Source organism: Arachis hypogaea, chromosome 2 (assembly GCF_003086295.3).
Source record: "Arachis hypogaea cultivar Tifrunner chromosome 2, arahy.Tifrunner.gnm2.J5K5, whole genome shotgun sequence".
NCBI classification, from domain to species: domain Eukaryota; kingdom Viridiplantae; phylum Streptophyta; class Magnoliopsida; order Fabales; family Fabaceae; genus Arachis; species Arachis hypogaea.
In genome coordinates this window covers 46896175-46917006 of record NC_092037.1, presented here as the reverse complement: position 1 = coordinate 46917006, position 20832 = coordinate 46896175, and positions in this window count along the sequence as shown.

The following is a 20832-nucleotide window of genomic DNA, read 5'->3' as shown; positions in this document are numbered from 1 at the left end:
TTATGGCATCCAAGGCCGGAGAAACCTCTAGAAAGAGGAAAGGGAAGGCAAAAGCTTCTACCTCCAAGTCATGGGAGATGGAGAGATTCATCTCAAGGGTACATCAAGACCACTTCTATGAAGTTGTGGCCTTGAAGAAGGTGATCCCCGAGGTCCCTTTTTCACTCAAAAAGGGTGAATATCCGGAGATCCGACATGAGATCCGAAGAAGAGGTTGGGAAGTTCTTACCAACCCCATTCAACAAGTCGGAATCTTGATGGTTCAAGAGTTCTATGCTAATGCATGGATCACCAAGAACCATGATCAAAGTGTGAACCCGGACCCAAAGAATTGGCTTACTATGGTTCGGGGGAAATACTTGGATTTTAGTCCGGAAAGTGTAAGGTTGGCATTCAATTTGCCCATGATGCAAGGAGATGAACACCCTTACACTAGAAGGGTCAACTTTGATCAAAGGTTGGACCAAGTCCTCACAGTCATATGTGAAGAGGGCGCCCAATGGAAGAGAGATTCAAGAGGGAAGCCGGTTCAATTGAGAAGGCATGACCTCAAGCCCGTGGCTAGAGGATGGTTGGAGTTTATTCAACGCTCAATCATTCCCACTAGCAACCGGTCCGATGTTACCATAGACCGGGCTATCATGATTCATAGCATCATGATTGAAGAATAAATAGAAGTTCATGAGGTTATAGCTCAAGAACTCTATAGGGTGGCGGACAAGTCCTCTACCTTGGCAAGGTTAGCCTTTCCTCATCTCATTTGTCACCTCTGTTATTCAGTTGGAGTTGACATAGAGGGAGACATCCCTATTGATGAGGACAAGCCCATCACTAAGAAGAGGATGGAGCACACAAGAGACCCCACTCATCATGAGATCCCTGAGATTCCTCAAGGGATGCACTTTCCTCCACAAAACTATTGGGAGCAATTAAACACCTCCCTAGGAGAATTGAGTTCCAACATGGGACAACTAAGGGTGGAGCATCAAGAACACTCCATCATCCTCCATGAAATTAGAGAAGATCAAAGAATCATGAGAGAGGAGCAACAAAGACAAGGAAGAGACATTGAGGAGCTCAAGCACTCCATAGGATCTTCAAGAGGAAGAAAGAGCCGCCATCACTACGGTGGACCCGTTCCTTAATTTCCTTGTTCTTTATTTTTCTGTTTTTCGAATTTCTATGCTTATGTTTATCTATGTTTGTGTCTTGTGATCATTAGTGTCTTAGTGTCTATGCCTTAAAGTTATGAATGTCCTATGAATCCATCACCTCTCTTGAATAAAAAATTGTTCTTAATTGAAAAAGAGAAGAATTGCATGAATTTTGAATTTTATAACAGTTTAATTATTTTGATGTAGTGGCAATACTTTTGTTTTCTGAATGTATGCTTAAACAGTGCATATGTCTTTTGAATTTGTGGTTCATGAATGTTGGCTCTTGAAAGAATGATGAAAAAGGAGACATGTTACTGAGGATCTGAAAAATCATAAAAAATGATTCTTGAAGCAAGAAAAAGCAATGAAAAAAAATATTTTCGAAAAAAAAAAGAGAGAAAAAGAGAAAACAAAAAAAAAGAGAGAAAAGAAAGAAATAAAGTTGTGATCCAAGACAAAAAGAGTATGCTTAAGAACCCTGGACACCTCTAATTGGGGACTCTAGCAAAGCTGAGTCACAATCTGAAAAGGTTCACCCAATTATGTGTCTGTGGCATGTATGTATCCGGTGGTAATACTGGAAGACAGAGTGCTTTGGGCCACGGCCAAGACTCAATAAGTAGCTATGTTCAAGAATCATCATACTTAACTAGGAGAATCAATAACACTATCTGGATTCTGAGTTCCTAAAGAAGCCAATCATTCTGAATTTCAAAGGATAGAGTGAGATGCCAAAACTGTTCAGAGGCAAAAAGCTAAAAGCCCCGCTCATCTAATTAATACTGATCTTCATAGATGTTTTTAGAATTCATTGCATATTCTCTTCTTTTTATCTTATTTGATTTTCAGTTGTTTGAGGACAAGCAACGATTTAAGTTTGGTGTTGTGATGAGCGGATAATTTGTACGCTTTTTGGCATTGTTTTTAGTATGTTTTTAGTATGATCTAGTTAGTTTTTAGTATATTTTTATTAGTTTTTAGTTAAAATTCACTTTTCTGGACTTTACTATGAGTTTGTGTGTTTTTCTATGATTTCAGGTATTTTCTGGCTGAAATTGAGGGACCTGAGCAAAAATCTGATTCAGAGACCAAAAAGGACTGCAGATGCTGTTGGATTCTGACCTCCCTGCACTCGAAGTGGATTTTCTGGAGCTACAGAAGCCCAATTGGCGCGCTCTCAACGGCGTTGGAAAGTAGACATCCTGGGCTTTCCAGCAATATATGATAGTCTATACTTTGCCCAAGATTTGATGGTCCAAACCGCCGTTCAAAGTCACCCTCAGAAATTCCAGCGTTAAACGCCGGAACTGGCACCAAAATGGGAGTTAAACGCCCAAACTGGCACAAAAGCTGGCGTTTAACTCCAAGAAGAGTCTCTACACGAAAATGCTTCATTGCTCAGCCCAAGCACACACCAAGTGGACCCGGAAGAGGATTTTTATGTCATTTACTCATATCTGTAAACCCTAGGCTACTAGTTTTCTATAAGTAGGACCTTTTACTATTGTATTATCATCTTTGGATTATTTTAGATCCTTTGATCATCTTTGGACATCTAGTTCTTAGATCATTGGGAGGCTGGCCATTCGGCCATGCCTAGACCTTGTTCTTATGTATTTTCAACGGTGGAGTTTCTACACACCATAGATTAAGGTGTGGAGCTCTGCTGTACCTCGAGTATTAATGCAATTACTATTGTTCTTCTATTCAATTCCGCTTGTTCTTTGTCTAAGATATCACTTGTTCTTCAACTTGATGAATGTGATGATCCGTGACACTCATCATCATTCTCACCTATGAACGTGTGACTGACAACCACCTCCGTTCTACCTTCGATTGGGTGAATATCTCTTGGATTCCTGATACACGATGCATGGTTGATCGCCTGACAACCGAGTGCTCGCCTGACAAACGAGCCAGCCATTCCGTGAGATCAGAGTCTTCGTGGTATAGGCTAGAACTGATGGCGGCATTCAAGAGAATCCGGAAGGTCTAACCTTGTCTGTGGTATTCTGAGTAGGATTTAATGATTGAATGACTGTGACGTGCTTCAAACTCCTGAGGGCGGGGCGTTAGTGACAGACGCAAAAGAATCACTGGATTCTATTCCGGCCTGATTGAGAACTGACAGATGGATAGCCGTGCCGTGACAGGGTGCGTTGAACATTTCCACTGAGAGGATGGGAGGTAGCCACTGACAACGGTGAAACCCTTGCATAAGCTTGCCATGGAAAGGAGTAAGAAGGATTGGATGAAGACAGTAGGAAAGCAGAGAGACGGAAGGGACAGCATCTTCATACGCTTATCTGAAATTCCTACCAATGAATTACATAAGTATTTCTATCCTTATCTTTATAGTTTTATTCGTATATCACCATACCCATTTGAGTTTGCCTGACTGAGATTTACAAGGTGACCATAGCTTGCTTCATACCAACAATCTCTGTGGGATCGACCCTTACTCGCATAAGGTTTATTACTTGGACGACCCAGTACACTTGCTGGTTAGTTGTGCGAAGTTGTGTTTATGTCATGGTAGTGAACACCAAGTTTTTGGTTTCATCACCGGGGATTATTTGAGTTGTGAAAAGTATTGATCACAATTTCGTGCACCAATTTTCTAGATCTACAGAAGCCCAATTGGCATGCTCTTAATTGCGTTAGGAAGTAGACATCTTGGGCTGTCCAGCAATGTATAATAGTCTATAGTTTGCCCGAGATTTGATGGCCCAAACTGGCATCCAAACGCCCACCAAAGACTCTTTTCTGGAGTAAAACGCCAGAACTGGCACCAAAGCTGGCGTTTAACTCCAAGGATGGCCTATGCACGTGAAAGCAGCCCAAACACACACCAAGTGGACCTCGGAAGTGGATTTCTCCACTATCTACTCATTTTCTGTAAATCTAATTTACTATTGTATTTAGAGTCTTTGACCTTTTGGGAGTTCTTCAAACCCTTTTTGGAGGCTGGCCATTCGGCCATGCCTAGACCTTTTGTTCTTATGTATTTTCAATAGTGGAGTTTCTACACCTCATGGATTAAGGTGAGGAGCTCTGATGTTCCTCGAGTATTAATGCAAGTATTAGTTTTTCTATTCAATTCATGCCTACTTCTCCTCCAATATATACTCTTGTACTTAATTCAGTTAAGTCAGAATGAATGGGTGACCCGTGACAATCACTCAATCTTTGTTACTCGCTTAGCCAAGATCCGCGTGCCTAACAACCACAAAGCGGTCTACATGATGTTCAATGTAGTCATTGGACGACAGCTGGAGTATATTCTCTTTTGTCTCTGACCCATGGATCTGAATCACCTCTTCTTACAACAGAGCATTCGAATTCGTGACGTTAGAACCTTCGTGGTTGATGAGCGGATAATTTATACGCTTTTTGGCATTGTTTTTAGGTAGTTTTTAGTAGGATCTAGCTACTTTTAGGGATGTTTTCATTAGTTTTTATGCTAAATTCACATTTCTAGACTTTACTATGAGTTTGTGTGATTTTTTGTGATTTCAGGTAATTTCTGGCTGAAATTGAGGAACCTGAGTAAAACTCTGATAAAAGGCTGACAAAGGACTGCTGATGCTATTGGAATCTGACCTCCCTGCACTCGAAATGGATTTTCTGGAGTTACAGAACTCCAAATGTCGCGCTCTCAACCTCGTTGGAAAGTAGACATCCAAAGCTTTCCAGCAATATATAGTAGTATATACTTTGTTCAATATTTGACTACGTAAACTGGCGCTCAACGCCAGTTCCATGTTGCATTCTGGAGTCAAACGCCAGAAACACGTCACGAACCAGAGTTGAACGCCAAAAACATGTTACAACTTGGCGTTCAACTCCAAAAGAAGCCTCAGCTCGTGTAAAGATCAAGCTCAGCCCAAACACACACCAAGTGGGCCCCAGAAGTGGATTTATGCATCAATTACTTACTTCTGTAAACCCTAGTAGCTAGTTTAGTATAAATAGAACTTTTTACTAGTGTATTAGACATCTTTGGTCTCAGTTTTATTTTATTATTCATCTTAGGAGACTATTGATCATGTTTTGGGGGCTGGCCATTTGGCCATGCCTGGACCTTCATCACTTATGTATTTTCAATGGTGGAGTTTCTGCGCACCATAGATTAAGGGTGTAGAGCTCTGCTGTACCTCAAGTTTCAATGCAATTACTACTATTTTCTATGCAATTCGACTTATTCCTATTCTAAGATATTCGTTGCACTTCAACTTGATGAATGTGATGATCCGTGACACTCATCATCATTCTCACCTATGAACGCGCGTGACTGACAACCACTTCCGTTCTACCTTAGACCGGGCGCATATCTCTTGGATTCCTTAATCAGAATCTTCGTGGTATAAGCTAGAATTGATGGTGGCATTCATGGGAATCCGGAAAGTCTAACCTTGTCTGTGGTATTCCGAGTAGGATTCTGGAATTGAATGACTGTGACGAGCTTCAAACTCGCGATTGCTGGACGTGATGACAAACGCAAAAGAATCAAGGGATTCTATTCCAACATGATCGAGAACTGACAGATGATTAGCCGTGCTGTGACAGAGCATTTGGACCATTTTCACTGAGAGGATGGGATGTAGCCATTGACAACGGTGATGCCCTACATACAGCTTGCCATAGAAAGGAGTGACAAAGATTGGATAAAGATAGTAGAAAAGCAGAGATTCAGAAGGAACACAGCACCTCCATACACCTATCTGAAATTCCCACCATTGGATTACATGAGTAACTTTATCTTTATTTTCTATTTAATTTATTATTTTTATTCGAAAAACCAATAATCTCTTAAATTAGTTAAATCCGCCTGATTGGGATTTACAAGATGACCATATCTTGCTTCATACCAACAATCTCTGTGGGATCGACCCTTACTCACGTAAGGTATTACTTGGACGACCCAGTACACTTGCTGGTTAGTTGTGCGGAGTTGTGACAAAGTGTGATTTATGTTTGAAAGCACCAAGTCTTTGGAGCCATTGTTGATGATTACAATTTCAAGCACCATGTTGCCGTTGCCGGGGATTGTTCGAGTATGGACAACTGACGGTTCATCTTGTTGCTCAGATTAGGTAATTTTCTTTTTATTTTCTTTTCAAGAAAAAAAAATTTTGTCTTTATTTTTGTTTTCCTAAAGAATATTTTCGAAAAAAAATAATAAAAATACAAAAATATCATAAAATCATAAAAATAAAAAATATTGTGTTTCTTATTAGAGTCTTGAGTCAATTTTTAAGTTTGGTGTCAATTGCATGTTTTTAAAAATTTATGCATCATTTTTCGAAAATTCCGCATTCATGGTGTTCTTCATGATCTTCAAGTTGTTATTGGTAAGTCTTCTTGTTTAATCTTGATGTTTTCTTGTTTTGTGTCTTTTATTGTTTTTCATATGCATTTTTGCATTCATAGTATCCATGCATTAAAGAATTCTAAGTTTGGTGTCTTGCATGTTTTCTTTGCATCAAAAATTTTTCAAAAATATGTTCTTGATGTTCATCATGATCTTCAAAGTGTTCTTGGTGTTCATCTTGACATTCATAGTGTTCTTGCATGCATCATGAGTTTTGATTCATAATTTTCATGTTGTGAGTCATTTTTGTTGTTTTTCTCTTTCATCATTAAAAATTCAAAAAAATCAAAAAATATCTTTTCCTAATTTTCTCATAATTTTCGAAAATTTGAGTTGACTTAGTCAAAAAATTTTAAAATTAGTTGTTTCTCATAAGTCATGTCAAATTTTCAATTTTAAAAAATCTTATCTTTTCAAAACTTTTTCAAAAATCAAATCTTTTTTATTTTTTATTAATTTTTGAAATTTATTTTTTTAATATATTTTTCAAAAATCTTTTTCTTAATTTTATCTTTATTTTCAAAAATTATGCTAATAATTAATGTGATTGGTTCAAAAATTTGAAGTTGTTAATTTCTTGTTAAGAAAGGTTCAATATTTAAATTCTAGAATCTTATCTTTTAAGTTTCTTGTTAGTTATGTAATTAATTTTAACTTTAAAAAAATTAAAATCTATCTTATCCTATCTTTTATATCATATCTTTTTCAAAATTTTATCTTTTTCAAAAATTTGATTTTAAAATATCTTTTCTAACTTCTTATCTTCTTATCTTTTCAAATTTGATTTTCAAATCTTTTTCAACTAACTATTTGACTTTTTGTTTGTTTCTTATCTTTTTCAAAACCACCTAAAAATTTTTCTCTCTCTTTAATTTTCGAAAATACTTTCCTCTTTTTCAAAAATTCTTTCTTTAATTAATTAATTATTTTAAATTTTAATTTTAATTTTATTTCTTATCTTTATTTTTCGAAAATCATTTAACTCCTTTTCAAAATTTAATTTCAAAAATTTCTCCCTCTCTCATATTATTCTATTTACTTATTCATTTACTAACACTTTTCTTCACCTCTCTTCATCTCAAATCACTACCCCTATCCTCACCCTTCTGTTTGGATTCTCTTTTCTTTATTCCCTTTCTTCTTCTACTAACAATAAGGAACCTCTTTACTGTGACATAGAGGATTCCTCTTCTCTTCTTTTCTTGTTCTCGTCTCTTTCATATGAGCAGGAACAAGGAAAAATGCATTCTTGTTGAAGCTGACCCTGAACCTGAAAGGACTCTGAAGAGAAAAATAAGAGAAGCCAAATTACAACAATCCAGAGACAACCTTACTGAAATTTTCGAACAAGAGAAGGAGATGGCAGCTGAACCTAACAACAATAATGCAAGGAGGATGCTTGGTGATTATACTACACCTACTTCCAAGTTTGATGAAAGAAGCATCTCAATTCCTGCCATTGGAGCAAACAATTTTGAGCTGAAACCTTAACTAGTTGCTCTACTGCAACAGAACTGTAAGTTTCATGGACTTCCATCAGAAGATCCCTACCAGTTTTTAACTGATTTCTTGCAGATCTATGAGACTGTTAAGACTAATGGAGTATATCCTGAAGTCTACAGGCTCATGCTTTTCCCTTTTGCTATAAGAGACAGAGCTAGAACATGGTTGGATTCTCAACCTAAAGATAGCCTGGACTCTTGGGATAAGCTGGTCACGGCCTTCTTGGCCAAGTTCTTTCCTCCTCAAAAGCTGAGCAAGCTTAGAGTGGATGTTCAGACCTTCAAACAAAAAGATGGTGAATCCCTCTATAAAGCTTGGGAAAGATACAAACAGATGACCAAAAGATGTCTTTCTGACATGTTTTCAGAATGGACCATGATAGATATATTCTATTATGGTCTATCTGAGTTCTCTAAGATGTTATTGGACCATTCTGCATGTGGATCCATTCACCTAAAGAAAATGCCTGCAGAAGCTCAAGAACTTATTGACATGGTTGCAAATCACCAGTTCATGTACACTTCTGAGAGGAATTCCGTGAATAGTGGGATGCCTCAAAGGAAGGGAGTTCTTGAAATTGATGCTCTGAATGCCATATTGGCTCAGAACAAAATGTTGACTCAGCAAGTCAACATGATTTCTCAAAGTCTGAATGGATGGCAAAATGCATCTAACAGTACTAAAGAGGCATCTTCTAAAGAAGAAGCTTATGATCCTGAGAACCCTGCAATGGCAGAGGTAAATTACATGGGTGAACCTTATGGAAACACCTATAATTCATCATGGAGAAATCATCCAAATTTCTCATGGAAGGATCAACAAAAGCCTCAACAAGGCTTTAATAATGGTGGAAGAAACAGGTTAAGCAATAGCAAGCTTTTTCCATCATCTTCTCAGCAACCGATAGAGAATTCTGAACAGAGCACCTCTAATTTATCAAACATGGTCTCTGATATGTCTAAAGCCACTTTAATTTCATGAGTGAAACAAGGTCCTCCATTAGAAATTTGGAGGCACAAGTGGGCCAGGTGAGTAAGAAAGTCACTAAAACTCCTCCTAGTACTCTTCCACGCAATACAGAAGAGAATCTAAAAAGAGAGTGCAAGGCTATTGACATAGTCAACATGGCCGAACCTAGAGAGGAAGGAGAGGATGTAAATCCCAAGGAGGAAGACCTCATGGGACGTCTCTCAAGCAAAAAAGAGTTTCCTATTGAGGACCTAAAGGAATCTGAGGCTCATATAGAGACCATAGAGATTCCATTGAACCTCCTTTTACCATTCATGAGCTCTGAGAACTATTCTTCCTCTGAAGAGGATGAAGATGTAACTAAAGAGCAAGTTGCTCAATATCTAGGAGCCATCATGAAGCTAAATGCCAAGTTATTTGGTAATGAGAGGAAGCATGAAAAGCTTCTCTCAGTACAGAGTCAAACAGAGCCCCCACAGTCAAACTCTAAGTTTGGTGTTGGGAGGCCACAACCAAACTCTAAGTTTGGTGTTGAATCCCCACAACCAAACTCTAAGTTTGGTGTTGGGACTATACAACATTGACCTGATCACCTGTGTGGCTCCATGAGAGCCCACTGTCAAGCTATTAATATTAAAGAAGTGCTTATTGGGAGGCAACCCAATTTTTATTTATCTAATTTTATTTTATTTTCATTATTCTTTTATGTTTTATTAGGTACATGATCATGTGGAGTCACGAAAAAATATTAAAATTAAAAACAGGATAAAAAACAGTAGAAGAAAAATCACACCCTGGAGGAAGGACTTACTGGCGTTTAAACACCAGTAAGGAGCATCTGGCTGGCGTTCAACGCCAGAACAGAGCATGGATCTAACGTTGAACGCCAGAAACAAGCAACACCCTGGCGTTCAAATGCTAGGAATGCACCCTGAGGAGAGCTGGTGCTGAATGCCAGAAATAAGCATGGAACTGGTGTTCAACGCCAGAAACATGCTGCACATGGGCGTTGAACGCCCAGAACATGCATCACTTCGGTGTTTAAACGCCAGAATTGCATGCAAAGGCATTTTACATGCCTAATTGGTGCAGGGATGTAAATCCTTGACACCTCAGGATTTGTGGACCTCACAGGATCCCCACCTACCTCAACTCACCTTCTCTCTTCTTCACCAATCACCTCAATCTCTCTTCCCCATCACCTCTTCACCACTCACATCCATCCATCTCTTCCCCACCCAATCCCACCCATATGGCCAAAACATACACATCTATCCCTCTCCTCTAGATCTTCTTCTCCTTCCATTCTTTCTTCTTTGCTCGAGGGCGAGCAACATTCTAAGTTTGGTGTGGTAAAAGCATAGCTTTTTTTTGTTTTTCCATCATCCTTCTCTTTATCACCTTCTTCTCAAGGTTCTTTCTTTCTATTTTCTCTCCCTTCCTCCTCTTGATTATTTACTTTTGCATTATTTTACTTGGTGTTAGATATCTTAATGGGCGATTTCTTCTATAATTGCTTGTGATTTCTTCTATAATTTCTTCTATATTAATTCTTTTTGGAATGCTTGCATGTTCCAATTTAATTCTTTACCTATCATATTAAACATGCATACTAAGTGTTTGTGAAAAAACCCATATGGCATTGTGCAATTTTAATTATTCTATCTTTCTACCCTAATGCCTGTTTTTCACAAAACCCTTTCCATATTTTATTAATTTAATATAATTGTCAATACAAACATGATTGTTAATTTGTTACAAGTGATAATATATTTTTCACAATTAATGCTTGATCTATGCTACTCATGCCTTTGCCGGCATACCAATAAACATCTTACATTTAAATGCCTTCATCTTTGTTGCTATATTTCCATTGATGTCCTAATTACATGAAGTCGCGACCATGTGTTAATGACATCCTTCTTTACCTTGGCAAGATCATCACTTGTACGCTCCTCCTCCTTGCTCTAACCCTTGGACTTACATGTACCTTTCTTTTTCTCTTTCAGGATGGCCACCAAGAAAGGTAAAAAGAAAGATGCCCCCAAACCACCGGCAAAGAGAGGAACTAAAAGAGCGCTAGCTACGGAACCATCTTCAACAACTGTCAAACCATCAACAAAGCGAGTCAAGAGGATCATCAAGGTCAATGAATCTAAAAAAGCCTTTCCAGCAAGGGACACTATGTGGTTCATTAACCACTACTATAAACAGATGTTCCCCATTCTGGCGGAAAGGAACTACAACAATGAGCACCTTCTCATCCTCCTTACCAACATTGTTGACTTGGTAGAGCCCCGCATTGACAAAAGACAATGGGGTTTCTTACGGAAACAGCCACGGCAGGTCAATCTCTCATGGGTAGTTGAATTCTACTCCAATTTTCACATGCCAAACCTGTAGTCTATCTATGTCTGTCAGAAGTAGATCCCCATATCTGAGGGGGCCATTCAGCAAGCTTTAGATTTTCCCCATGCTCCAGAAGGATTGGACGCATTTCAAGAAGCATCTCTCAAGCACTAGTGATATCAATTTGACTGGGACGACATTCTCAGAACTATAACACTACCTGGCAGCTCATGGATCTATGGTTACCATCGATCCCGTCCTAAGAGCATACTGGCATCCGCACTTACCTTGGAGACTCGTGTGTGGGCACAGATTATGTCCCACTACGTCTTCTCGAGCACTCACGAGTCCTCCTTCACTGCAGACATGGTTGTTCTCATCTGGTGTATCCTTACGGACCAGCCTCTCAATTTACCAAGACACATCCGGCAGGCCATGGGACACGTACAGATTATGGGCAAGTTACCTTTTCTCGCCTTGGTTTCAGATTTGGTCTCGGTAGCCGGAGTCCCCTATAGAGCTGGAGACACCAAGGTCATGCTTCCTCGGGATGATCAATATGTTCTGAGTGGGAAATACATCAGACCCGCAACAGCCACTACTAGCTGGACTAAAGACCCAGCCAGAGATATCCCTTCTTCTTCCACATCACAAGCACCTTCAACAAATCAACTGCTCCGTCAGATACTACAGAAGTTGGATCGCATGGAGCGTCGTCACAAGCGCCAATTTACATACCTCAAGGAGCTGATTGTTGGCAACCACCCACCCACAGAAGAACCAGACTCTCCAAACTCCACTTCAACTACCAGCACCGGGAGCCCAAACGCACCCGACTGTGGAGATGCTGTTACCAGCCCTCCTTTGTTCCTAATTGATGGCACCGAGGACGGTGCCAAGCTTTAAGTGTGGGGAGGTCGGTCAGTACCTGACTTCTGGAGCTAACTTCTCTTTCTCCTAGCACCAGTAGATAAATTTTCTTTTTGTTTAGATAGAATAGATTGCATAGTAATAATTAGTTGCATGTATACTCTGCTTGGTTGAAAAAAATAAGTTCTTTTCAAAGACCCTATTTTTGAAAATTTTCATTATTTCAAACCAAAATTCTATGTTAAACTTGTTTGAAGATTGTAATTTGGGACATGGTTTTAGAGCTAGAACACACAACCCAGTGAGATTTTGAGCCTAATTGTATGGTTACATTATTTGACCATGATTTTTATTCTTGTGTGTTTTTTCTCCTCTATGATTGCAATCTATGGTTTGCTCCATTCTATATGTCCATTATTTAATGTATTCATGCACATGTATGATTGAGGCTATCATTTGTTATCAGCTCACTATCCTAAATGGCCCACCATTCTAATTATCCCTTGTTTGCCACTTTGTGCCTGGTAATCCCCATTTGTTCTATATTTTACCACATCACTAGCCTTAAACAGAAAAACAAATTAATTACCCCAAATTAAATCTTGGGTTAGCTTAAGATAGAGATTGTGTGTAAACTAAATGTGGGAAAACTATGGGAACTCAGGTTAATAAGAATGTATGTTAATTGATAAATATCTAAGGTCTGAATGCTACTCATGTGAAATTATGAAAACCAAATGCATTGATGCTATGATGCTTTCAAAAAAATAAAAAAATAAAAAAAATAAAAAAATAAAATTAAAAATAAAAATAAAAATAAAAATTTTGTATAGGGGAATGAAAGCACCCCAAATGATAAGTTTAATAAAAAGAATCAATGCATATTAGGTGAAATAAAAAGATCATTTAAATGCATGAGTAGGTGCAACATACAAAGTGAGATTATGGGTATTTAGGCATGATTTTAGAAGCATAAGAAATGTGTGTGTGCTAGGTGAGAACATAGGATAATCAAGGATTCAATTTTCAGCTCACTTGGCCATACATGCAACCTCACCCTTACCTAAGCTCCATTACAACCTTAAGAAAGACCTCATGATATTTGCATGTGTGTATTAGATATTTGTTGATTGGTTAGATGAAGAACAAGGTTTTAGAAAGCATGAATGGAGGAGACTAGAGTGGATTACCCTATACACCTGAGTGACTAGAGTGCATATACGGTCCTAGTGAGGGTTCAAGCTTGACTCTATGTTCCCGACTTTCATGAGCCATCTCCTTACAAGTTTACAATTCTTTTATTATGTGGTTGGGATCAGTGGAATTTGATTTCTGTTTGTCTTGAAAAACTTGTTTATTTTCTTAACCAATTAGGTATAGACATTTCATCATATAGTTGCATTCATATGTATAGGTTGCATTGCATTGCATGAGTCCTATTGTCCCTATTTATTCTTTTTGATCTCTTAGAGCTTAGCATGAGGACATGCTAATGTGTAAGTGTGGGGAGGTTGATAAACCACTATTTTATGGTTTATCTTGTGTTGAATTGAGTGGTTTTTATCACCTTTCTCCTACACCTGCTAATGTAATTATCATGTTATACGTTTGCCATCCTGATTTAATACTGTGATTAAAAACTTGCTTCCAGAGCCTTTAACTTGTAGATTTTTTATCCATCTCTATACCATTCGATGTCGTGATCTGTGTGTTAAGTATTTGCAGGCTCTACAGGACAGAAATGGCTTGGAGAATGGAAAGAAAGCTTGCAAAAATAGAAGGAACACAAAGAAATGATGGAGCTGACCAGCGAGACATGACGCGCACGCATGGTCGACACGTGCGCAGGATTTGGAGCATTCCATAGCGACGCGCATGCACACTTGACGCACACACGTGATTAGCGCAGAGGACGAGCGACGCGTACGCTTAACTGACGTGTACGCGTGATAAGGAGTTTTCACAAACGACGCGCACGCGTGACATGCGCGACGTACGGCAGTTGCAGAAAATTGCTGGGGGCAATTTCGGGCCAGTTTTAGACCCAATTTTTGGCCCAGAAACACAGACTAGAGCCAAGGAACAACAGAGACTCAAGGGACATTCTCATTCTTCATAGTTTTAGTTTTAGTTTGGAATCTAGAGAGAAATTTCCAATGCATCCTCTAGGTTTTCTTCACATTCATAGTTCTTAGAATTTTACTGCTTTTGCTATTGACTTGGATATTGAAAAGAGTTGCTACCTCTGTTGAAGTTTCATTTATTCCCGTTTGTTTCCTTTGCCCCTTACTCTTCCATATCCTTAATCCTTATTCAGAGTTACAATTGGATTGTTTTTGGAATTTATTAATGCAAAGAACTATTTTTACCTTGTTTTTGAAATTTATTAATGCAAAGAACTATTTTTACTTTTAATTAATTTTCAGTTATTGTTCATCATGTCTCACTTTTATTCCTCTCTTAACTGTGTGAAAGTTATATTCATGTCGATGGAGTAGAACTCCCACTTGACTTGGGGGTGATTAAGAGGAGACCCTTGAGTTGGAATGCTCAAGCGATTAGTTAATTTGGAAGTTATTGGATAATTCTCTATTTACTAATGCTAATTCTTCCCAAGCAAGAGGATTAGGACTTGCAAATAAGAATTAGCTCAATCACTTGACTTTCTTTTATTTAGTAAGGGTTAACTAAGTGAAAATAACAACCTCTTGAAGCTATGATGTGTGAGCATCTTTCCTATCTTTTCCTAGTGTATTTGCATTTAATTTGTTGACTTTAATAAAGAATTAATTATCTTTTAGCCAATATGGATGCTACTTTGAGTCTTTTGCAATTTTGTTTATTTTAGGTAGCATTCGGTTGGATTTGATGGAGTTTCTACAGCACAAGAACAAAAGGAGATGGCAGCGAGGAGCGACGCGTACGCGTGACTGACGCATACGCGTGATTTGAAGCTTTCCATGGCGACGCGTGGGCGTGACTGACGCGTACGCGTGATTTGAAGAATTGCATAGTGATGATTGGATTTTTGATGGTTTAGAATTTCACTAATGAAATCTCGTTGTAAAGTATAGTTTCTAAACCAAGCAAGAATCCTTTCATACAAAAGATTGTTTGTCACAAGTAACAAACCCCTAAATTTATAAACCGAAGTATTCAAACCTCGGGTCGTTCTCCCTAGGAATTGTAATGAAGTGTCTTGTTATTGGTTGTGAGTTATTTTGGGGTTTTTGAGATTTTAGATAAGAAATATAAATGGCAAAGAAAATAAACTAACAACTAACAAAGCTCTTGGCAAGATATGAGAACTAGAAGTCCTATCCTAGTTATCCTCCTCAATTGTGATAACAAATTGTTCATTGCTCCCACTTAGTTAACCTCTAACCATGGAGGAAAGTCAAGTGGATGAATCAATTTGATTCCTCAAGTCCTAATCAACTCTTAAAGGAAAGACTAGCTTTAGAGGCATTCAAATCAATTAGCAACTTCTACTTATCAATCAACAAAGGAATTAGATAACTCAAGAGTCACTAATTACTCAACCAAAGCCAAGAGGAACAAAATCTACACTAAAACTAAAAGAGGCATTTTATCAAACACATAAGAGGCATAAAAGGAAAGCATATGAAATCTATAACAAGAATGAAATCCAACAACAATTATTGCAATGAATTAACAACAACAATCAAAAGAAACACAATTATTATGAATTACCTTGAATTGAATTAGAAGAAAATGAAAGGAACAATAGTAGATCTACAACAAACTATAGAAACAACACAAAGGAAATTATAACAAAAGAATAGAAGAATGATGAATGTGACAACAAAGAATTAAGAGGAAAAAGTAGAAGAGAGCAAAGATTAAAACCTAGATCTAAGAACTAAACATAATCCTAATCCTAATCCTAGAGAGAAATGAGAGCTTCTCTCTCTAAAATTAACTCTAAACTAATCCTAATGTGTAAAAATGATCCAAAGTCTAAAAAGTCCCCTTTGCTCTTCAATCATTGGCTTCAAATAGTAGTTTAGGCACCAAAGTTGGTTGGGATTGGGCCCCACAACTCTCAGAATTCGTTGGGTGTGAATTCACTTAAAAATCAAGTGTCAGCATTGACGCGTACACACACAGCACGCGTACGCGTCCAAGGGCCATTTCGCAGAGTGCGCGCAGGCGCCTGGTGCGCATGCGTCCATGGGCGAGTTCAACTCTTTGGCTTTTCATGATTTCTCCACTTTGCATGCTTTCCTCTTCACTCCTTTGATTCATTCCTAGCCTTTTCAAACTGAAATCACTAACAAACACATCAAGGCATCTAGTGGAATCAAAGGGAGATTAAAAATCATCAAGCTGAAGGCCTAAAAAGCATGTTTTCACACTTAAGCACAAATTAGGAGACAATCACAAAACCATGCTAATTCATTGAATAAATGTGGGTAAAAGGTATTAAAATCTCCTAAAATCAATACAAGATAAACCCTAAAATTGGGGTTTATCACATAGCGACGCGTGCGCGTGACCGACGCGTCCGCGTGACTTGCGAAAAAGATCATCGACGCGTACACATGACTGACGCATACGCGTGACATGCGCCACGTGCAGAAAACGCAGAAAATGCTTAGGGGTGATTTCTGGGCCCCATTTTGGCACCCAAGTTAGGCGCGAATCCAGTGAAGCCAAGTGGTCCCCATGTTACAAGATGCGGAGTAGTGATGATTGGATTTTTTGACGGTTTAGAATTTCACTAATGAAATCTCGTTGTAAAGTATAGTCTCTAAACCAACAATAATCCTTTCATACAAAATTTTGTTTGTCACAAGTACAAACCCCTAAAATATATAAACCGAAGTATTTAAACATCGGGTCGTCTCTCAAAGGACTTGCAGGGTAGTGTTCTTGTTATTGGTTATGGACTTGTTTATTTTGGGGTTTTGGATGAGAAACATGAATAGTAAATGGTAATGAAATTCTAATAACAAAATGGTCTTGGCAAGGTTTGGTGGCCAGGGATCTCTATCATTATCACTAGCCACAATTATGATAGTTGCAAGGATCAACCCCACTAAGTCATCTTCTAACAAGTAGCAAAGGAAAGTCAAATGAGTTATATCAATCCAAATCCATAAATCCTAGCTTTCCACTAATAGAATTAATGAAAGCTAGAGTCAACGGCTATCAACTATCAATCACTTGGACATTAGTAACTCAAGAAATCCTAAGTTACCTTCCCAAGCCAAGAACATAAAATTCTACTCTAACATCCTCCCAAGCTTTTCATCAAACACTTGGAAGGTACAAAAGAAAAGTATAGTAAATCACAACAAGAATGAATTCTAACAACAATTGAATGCAAAGAATTAATAACAACAATCAAGAAAATCACAATTATCATGAATTACCTCAAATTGCATTATTAAAAGGAAACAAAAGAACAAAAATATATCTACAACAAAGTGAAGAATTACAAGGATTAAGGTACAAAACTAGATAGAGGAAGAATAGAGGAGTAAGAATTGATAAAGGAATAGTAAATCAAGGCATGAATTAATCCTAGATCTAAGAGGAGAGATTAACCTAAACCTAATCCTAATTCTAGAGAGAAGTGAGAGCTTCTCTCTCTAGAATACTACCTCTAAACTAATCCTAATGTGAATGTATGAACTAAACTTGCTAGAATGCAAAAGATGATGCATTCCCCTTCAATCCTTTGTAACTGGGCCCCACAGCTTCCCAAAAATCACTGGGCACGAGTTACAGTAAAAGAATCATGTGCGCACTACGACGCGTTCGCGCACAGTACGCGTATGTGTCCCTGGCTGATTTCGCGAAGTGCGCACGAGCGCCTTGTGCTCATGTGCGTCCCTGGCCGGGATCGATTCTTTGGCTTTTCATGCTTCTCTCCATTTGCATGCTTCCTTCTTTGCTCCTTTGATCCATCCCAAGCCTATTTCATCCTAAGATTACTAGCAAACACATCAAGGCACCTTATGGAATCAAGAGAGAATTAAAATTATCAAATTAGAGGCTTAGAAAGCATGTTTTTCCAATTAAGCACAAATAAGGGAGGGATCACAAAATCATGCTAATTCATTGGCTAAATGTGAGAAAAGGTTAGCAAAATACTCTAAATTCAACACAAGATAAACCCTAAAAATAGGGTTTATCAACCTCCCCACACTTAAACCTTAGCATGTCCTCAAGCTAAATTAAGAATGGACTAAGGGGTATGACATTTATTAAATGTAACTAAGCTACATGCAACCTATCTAAATGCAACTACCTATAATGAATGCACTTGCTTGGTCAAACAAATCAATTTCCAAGAGATCATATACAAGCACAAGGGCTTAGAGCAATAGGAATAAAATCCAACCCACAATTGTATTGGAACTATCAAAAGGATTTATAAACTTGCATGCGTATAGATGATAGTGGTGAGAACATACTATTGAGCATCGAACCCTCACCGGAAGTGTTTGCACTTTATTCGCTCGGTGTTTGGGGTTGATTCACTCAATTCTCCCCTAATCATGCTTTCCCAAATTTGTTCCTCCTCTAACAATCAACAACCATTCAATGCATGCATACAAATATCATGAAGTCTTTCTCAAAGGTTGTAATGGAGCTAGGGTCAAGGTGGGATCATATAAGGATAAGTGGACTAGAATTTAGACCTTTAATAAGCTTAAACTTTCCCACCTAACCTATATAATTGAGTTCTATCCTAACTACCCATCTTTCACTTTTCCACATACTCATGTATTTTCTTTTCATTTCACAACACTTATGCGTTGATCCTCTATTGAGCTTGACTTTGGGGGCAATTTGTCCTCTTTTTATTATTGTCCTCCTTTTCTTTCTTTTTCTATATATACTTTTTTTCTATATTTTGCTTTTCTTTTCTTTTCCATATAAAATTTTTTTTCTTTTTCTTTTGTTTTTCTCATCATTTTTTTCTTTCAAGAATATCAATGCATAAGGTCTTATACTTAATCAATACATGAACATACACCCAATTCCCAAATATAAAAATACAAAACATCCTTTTTATCCCAACCAATGTTCCCAAATCTCCCCAAATTTGAAAAGCAAACACTCTCACTAGCCTAAGCCAATCAAAGATCCAAACAAGGGACTTTTATTGTCTTCCGTTTTAAGGCTTGTAATGTGCTAAAATAAAGAATAATTGGGTTAAGCGTAGGCTCAAACTTGGTTGCAATGGATGGTAAAAGGTAGGCTATTTGGTTAAGTGAGCTAATAAAATAATAGCCTCAATCATATAAATGCATGAATATAAGGAATAATTGGACATATAGAATTAGGCAAATCAAGGATCACAATCATAGAAAGAGAACAATTGCACACAAGAAGGGAAAATAGGTGGTTATAAAATGTAACCACATCAATAGGCTCAAAACTCACTTGCTTATGTTCTTAGCTCAAAACATGCTTCACAAAATATAGAATTCAAGCAAGTCCCACAAAATTTTTCCAATCAATTGGGGTGGTGCCCTATAGTTAAATTCCTTGAAAAATCTCAATTTTTGACTAAGCATTGTTGTGATTGAGAAATTCTAAAAATTTCTTAGTTTACCCTTTTCTTTTTCAATCAAAACAAGTGCATATGCAAAAAGGGTTAACTAGGTCTTGACAATTCCAAAACAATTTCTAATCACAACCACAAGCTAAAAAGATAACTATATAAAGAAAAATCCAACTAAAAGTATGAAATCTAGCATCCAAAATATCTAACATCCAAAATGACAAGGTATGCAACAACTAAGGCAAAAGTATCCAAAATAAACCAAAACAACCAATATATACAATAGTGCGCAAAATAAAATAAAACAAGGTAGCATAACTAAGAAATACACCAAAATGTTCACCGGTCCTCTAATGGTGCCAATGGCAACCACCCCACACTTAAGATTAAGCATTGTCCCCGATGCTAATCCTGAGGATCAGGGAGAGGTACACTGGTAGGCTCTGGTATCGGATGAGGGTCCTGTTGAGATTGAGTCTCCTGAGTCTGAGGCGGCACCTCCATGTGAACCGACTCCTCTTTATGAGTACCCTCATCGTGTAAATCGGCATGCTCCTCCTCGTGGGTCTCCTCATCTGATCCGGAGGACTCTCGAAGAGGGGGCAGCTAAAGGCCCTGGGCCATAAACATTTGGTCAATCCGATCCAGGCGACACATGAGCTGGCGTTTGCTACGCTCCATGAACCGAAAAAGACGCCAAACCAGTAAGTAAGTCGGCTGAGGTGCTGGTGGTGGTAAAGGAAGTGCTGCTGTAGTTGCTGATGTAGATGCTTCTGCTGGGGCTGAGGATGAAGATGGCCCAGCTCCCTCAACTACTGCTCTAGCCCGAGATTGGTGTCGGGAGGAAGGCTTGTTGTTCACCCAGGATCCCCATGGAATAGTAACTGGCTCCTTCGTAGGGAGCGGTGGGGGTGGTGATACATCATCTTGGTGCCACGGAACTCCAGCCCTCTGAATCATCTGAGTGATCATAACCGGGAAAGAAAAGGTGCCTCTGATATGGGCTCTCTACATAAATTGCCTGATCAGCTGGGGGTAATAAACCTCCTTCCCCTCTAGCACACAGC